This window comes from Paramormyrops kingsleyae, chromosome 6, assembly GCF_048594095.1.
Source record: "Paramormyrops kingsleyae isolate MSU_618 chromosome 6, PKINGS_0.4, whole genome shotgun sequence".
Taxonomy (NCBI): domain Eukaryota; kingdom Metazoa; phylum Chordata; class Actinopteri; order Osteoglossiformes; family Mormyridae; genus Paramormyrops; species Paramormyrops kingsleyae.
In genome coordinates this window covers 30,557,708-30,563,766 of record NC_132802.1, presented here as the reverse complement: position 1 = coordinate 30,563,766, position 6,059 = coordinate 30,557,708, and positions in this window count along the sequence as shown.

Genomic DNA, 6,059 nt, shown 5'->3' with positions numbered 1-6,059 from the left:
TCGTAGAGGCAGAGGAGAAACTTGTCCTTTTTGCGATTTGTGTGGTGTGATGTACATGTGCTCTTGGTAATAACAAGAGAGCTACAGTTTAACACTTATACATAACATAAGAACAGCAGTCTCTCATATTTGTCCTGCAGTTCTGTCATCTATCACTGGTTTTCATGGTTATTCTGGGATAATTATACTTCGCTATGGACAATACTGTAGCATTAAATATACAAAAAGTGTTCTTAGCATGTAAGAGAAACAATTTGGGACTTTACAATTCAGATAAGTGTGAAACTATCTTTGTTTTATAATCATCCTTATTATTTATTTTATAACATAACTGCTTAATTTCATCATTATAGACAAAATGCTCTAGCGTTTGCAAGAACGCTGCTAACTGGTAGGCAAAGAAGACTTGGGGATATGAAGTTAAACTGCTGTTAATTATGCTGTATCTATAATTTAACTGCATTATCTGTATAGGATGATATGGCAATTTTAAGCATATATTAGTGATTGGCATTTCTATTGGGATTACTGCACCAAAAGTATTGCATTTACATTTATGTTTGGCAGATGTTTTTGTACTAGATGACTTGCAACTCAGGTAATATGCATACAAGTACAGTAATTAAACTACATACATTTCAGTGTAAATGTCATGCATTGCTGTTTCATACATGAGCAATTACATATAATAATTAAGATGTTATTAAGAGTCTTTATATATAAGCATATTTAAAGGTAAATATAGTTAGGGAATAATACATTCATAGTAAATTCGGCTATTCTTCTTAAAATAATAACAATAATTACAGCTAGGTGGCCTCATATTGATGGTTGTGGGGGGAAATATCACATTGATGTATTTATATGATTAACCTGTTATTAAGATTATTCTGTTTATTTTTGTTTTTAATTATTGCTAGTGTGGCTTTCCTTGGAATGTTTCCAATTACAAATTGCTAATGTAACTTCCTTAAACAATTAAGAGGTCACATTCAATAAATTGCCATGGTAATATGTAGTCTAATTCGTCTGCCGTTTTCTATCCTTGAGAGGAACAGTCATCATGTCCACTCACATGATATTCAGATGGAGGGAAGGCTGGGTAGTGGCAGGTCAGGCCGGCTGAAACCCACACAGGTCAATATACTGTACAGCCAACCAGAGCACTGGCATGTAAAGTGAACCTGGTAGACAAATGCTTTTGCATTTGGTCAGGATTGTATTATGGGTGGGTTACATTTATTTTCTAACAGGGAACAGCAGGGGTCATGTTAGTGGAGAAGCATAGTAGGAAAGCACTAATGTCATCACGTGCCGTTCAGTGTATACTCGTACTTTCGGTACCTATCACAGGCGGCCCCACACAACGACCGTGGCCACGATAAGTGGTGGGAAGATGGATGAATGTATGGATTGTTATAAACAATATCTATTAAATTCATTTTTCATGGGAAATATTAAAATGATTTTAAAATCTCATCCAGCCATATAGGATCTGTAATGTGCTTTGTTGGGACTGAGAGATGTAATATTATTATAGAAAGAGGGTTTTAGATGTGTTTAGATGGAAAAATCAGGAAGTGCGGTTAGATCAAATTCAATTGACGATGTAAATGTAAAAAATATTGAGCTGAATTTTTCAAAACAAGAAATGATACACCTATGTTTACATGCGTTAGCGTTTGGAATAATTGAAGACCAGATTGTTTAAATATATTGAGCCGTATGAAATGTTTTCCTTGCTTCATTACGGCTTGTCAAGAGGTTAATATCGGCTGATCATTTTAGGACCAGACTCAGAGTTCCTTGAAATAACTGGTTCCTCTGAAGAAACGTGGCCCATATTGTCTTATCAATTATGCAGAAGGGAGTAATTATATCATGCAATGAAGAGCTGTGGTGTCAGCGATGCATCTGCAGCCCGGCTCTGTCTGGGCGTCTTAGAGATGCATTGAGGGCCTTGTTTTATGACCTCATCACTATAGTGGGCAGCTGATGGAAGTGAAATTAAACAGTATGATAATCAAAAAGACCTCTTCATGAGGGAGGGAGGGAGGGAAGAAACTGAGCTTTCAGTAAAAATCCAGTCATCTGAAATACATTTGCTGCCTCAGTTAATGCCATAGTAATAGCATCGTTCTCAGCTAAACAAATGCAGACAACCTGTATTTTGCTTATAACTATACCCCAGCTACCCTGGGCAGACCACAGATGTGCAGCCTCTTTGGAATTAACCACACTAGAATACTATGTTTTAATTTTTTTTTAAACATCTAAATATTTTTATGTGAACCTTTATTTGTGCGTAAGTCTAAAGGTTTATATCGTCAATTCCATGGTATTACTAATATCCCACATATGTTTTACCACAAAGGGTCAAGGCTTGCAGAAGCTGGTTTTATTGTCATCAAATCTGATGAGTTATAAAGTTATCCAGATTTTCTTTCCGTCCTTGTAAAGGGGCGAAATGGAGAACGATTGAAATATGGATGATTTTTGCGGAGATTACCAGTGGCATTTACAGAACAAATGACTGGGGTGGGTAACTGATCAGGGTAACTTGTCGGATTTAAGGTACCACAGTTTAAATGGACTTCATATTCGTTCACTTACATTTTGCCCAGACTACCTTAAATCCGACAAGTTACCCCGATAAGCCAGTAACCCCACTTCGTAGTACAGGCCACAGGTTAACTGTCTTGCTTAGTTAAGCGTTGTCTCAAAGAACGCGGAATTTTTGGGAATCTGTTCCCACACGTCGGACGAAATTCCACGCTCTCACTACTCATGTCATGTAATAAATAAAATAAAGTCTATTAAAAAATCACGTCTTAGCATTCCAATTACTTCCAAAATAATTCAAATAAAAGCGTACCCATATTACAAAGGTCAAACATGAAATGCAATGACTGAAATTGGAAAAAAAAATCCGTTAAAATAATATGAACAGGAATATATTTTTATATTTTGTTTAGTCAAGGTCTACTTTGAATGTTTATTAGTGAAAAGCAAAGACAAGATATGGTTATTTGTACAGAACATTTCACACGGGTGTGATTGAAAAGTATTTTACGGAGATCAAATAATACAGAATAGCATTATACAGTAAGAACGACACGTGAACTCAACCCAGAAGGTTCCCTGTTGGCTATGGGGGTCGAACCAGGAACTTTAGCAGTATAAGGCGACAGCATAAACCACTGTACCACCGTGCCACTGTACTATGGCACTTGTAACATTTACATAACTTATGCATTTAGTCTGTCTGCAATTCTTTGCCAAGCCAACTCCCTGACTGTATTTATGGCCACAGTATTGCCTTTTTAGTGATTATATCTTTGTATTTTTCATACAGCTCCATCAGCTGTATGCTCTCGTTTAACATGCGTTCTGACCCATTTGATCGATCTATCGTTCATCTATTCAATTGGGCTTCTTAAATATCTCGGTCGTGCGCACAAAGTGAGACTATACAAGTCTGTCTTGTATGAGCCTTGATTAGTTAAAGCTGAACTGCGTTAGTGGAACGACATGAGGCTAATTGTATAGATGGTGCTAGTTTGAGTCAGACTTTTTCAGGAAAGTCTGACTTTCTTTAGCTACTTTCAGGGAATACCCCCCAGGTGGAGGCACAAAATGTATGTATCTTGAGCCTAGGTTTTAATGAAGTTCCAAATGTACAAAAATAAAAGACTTTAAAATACTATACGTTTTTTTTCTTTTTTGTCTTTTCTTTTGATGCATCTGTATACGTATTCCTGGCAAGGTTTTAAGTTTTGTATGTAATATATGGACTGTGTTCCTTGTATCTCATTTATGTTTATCGGTAAAAGTGATTTTGGAAGGAAAAATAGATGGCAATTCCGGATATTTTTAGCCATTGTTTGGCTCCACTCGGATCTCAAAAGGCTCTCTATTTAATACCAGTTCTGGTGCTTATAATTCAGTCATATTTAACAATGTTTTGACCTGTGACTGGTATGTGTGTACGTATATTACGTATATCATTTAAAATTCAATGTATCTATACATTTATAATGAATTGCAACCGATTGGGCCAACTGTGTAAGTTGCTAGCAGTGACTTTTGGGAAACGCACCCAGAACGAGAACGAGAGACCCGAAGGAGTGAACGAGTTGGTGAGTGAGTCAGTGAAAGAGAGACACAGACAGACCAGCGGTGAGTTTCCCGAAGCCTTCTTAACACTACGTCGTTCGTTAGTTCTATCTTTTAACACAGAACTTAAGAACGACGTAGCGTTAAGAACGCTTTGGGAAACTCACCCCAGAGCTGTACCTCGGCCTTGACTGAAATACACCACCTACTGGTATAGTTTATAGCCTGCATGTGCAGTTACTTCCCATATGCTGCAATTGGATGTTAGAGGTGCAAAAATGTCACGATTTAAAATGATTTTAAACTAGCATTTGGACTGGTTATCTAACTTTATGATGAGTTCAGAGGCGATTCTAGGAACATTGGTGGCCCCAGGCAAAGAACTCAGTGGGACCCTTCAATGCATCCCACCTGACATGGTTAAATTTGTTACCTTTATTGTACTGTGAAATGTAAACTAATAATATCAACAAAGAGAATTTAATAAACACAAAACCTTTATTTTCAGAACAGAATGCACAAATAAAGTCAGATTTATTGTTGGAATTTAGTTTGTAATCGTGGGCTCTTGGGGGGCCCCTACCAGCTCGGGGCCCCAGGCCATTACCTGTGCTGTCTGTCCTGTTGCTGCGCATCTGGATGAGCTGTTAGGTGTGTGTTTTTAATAAACATGAGTAGCTAAGGTACAATGTTGGCAAGACTTACTAGTGGTATTTAGGTTACTCCTTAGCACTATTTAGCCTAAATAATGGGCTGTTTTTTTTGACATATCGGAGCACAAGGGTTTCAGGTCTATTTTATGCAAGTGGGAAGTGCCACTGAATCAATCAGAAGAAATCTTTTAAGTGAACTGAATCAAAGGAACTGTGTCCTTAAAAAAAGTTATTTCGGATATCACTAGTAGAGGGAGCTTAAAGGTCTCCAATGAGTCTTGTGTTCCAGCAGTAGAAGGTTCCGGCAGATTCGTATTAATATGGGGTGCATTCACCTGGCATGGCCTGGGTCCATCCACTTCATTAAAAAAGCACATTTAACGCAGATAGGCATGTTTAGTGTTTTGAGCACATTAGCTTGATTCCTAATGCAGCATTGCTTACATATTTCCGGGGAGGTCTTTATGACTATGCGCCGATATACTGTGCACATACTTCCATCAGCTCTTTTGGGTAGAGATATTTTATTGATCTTACTACTACTTTACTTACTTATTACTATTACACTTGTGAAAATCTGGTAAACAGTTCAGGACACACAAATCCAGCTTTCTAGTGTACTTGACTGCATTTCAGAAGGAAAACATTTAAAAACTGCAAAACATTTGTTGTCCAGTATGTATTTTCTTTTAATGACTTACAATAATGTTTACAGGTAAAACAGGCTCCTTCCTGGTGGCTGTTTGCTGCACAAGTGTCACCTTCTTGGCCCTGCAGTGTGGACTGCAAATCACATTCGCTTATATTCCTGAGCACGGTGAGACAGAACATGCTCTTTTAGCAAGTTGTGAATGCTGAGCTTTCCCTGTAGTCTGGCTGGAGAACCACTGTCAGGTTGATCTCACGTCAGAAGCAGCAGGTTGATAATATGGGTTTTATTTAATTTATTGAAGTAATCTAATTATGTATGAAGTTTCTGAACTAGTTAACCTACTGTGGAGATGAAAGCACTTTCTTCTCTGTTGCAGTCAGTGGTTTTTGGGAGCTTGTTTTCTACCACCTTGGAATTGTCAGGTATGAGTCTTCTTTTGCGTTTTTTTACACATAGTAACTTTAAAAGATTTATATTGGCAAATGTCTTATATTACGTGTCTATCCAAAGGATATGAACGAACTTGTCAAATGTATATTATTCTGCAAGTCAGGAAAATGGATTTGTGTTTCGTTCACCTTTTTTATGAAGTTTGTATAACTTGTATTTCTGCTGTTTGCTAATTCCTTCCAGATTCA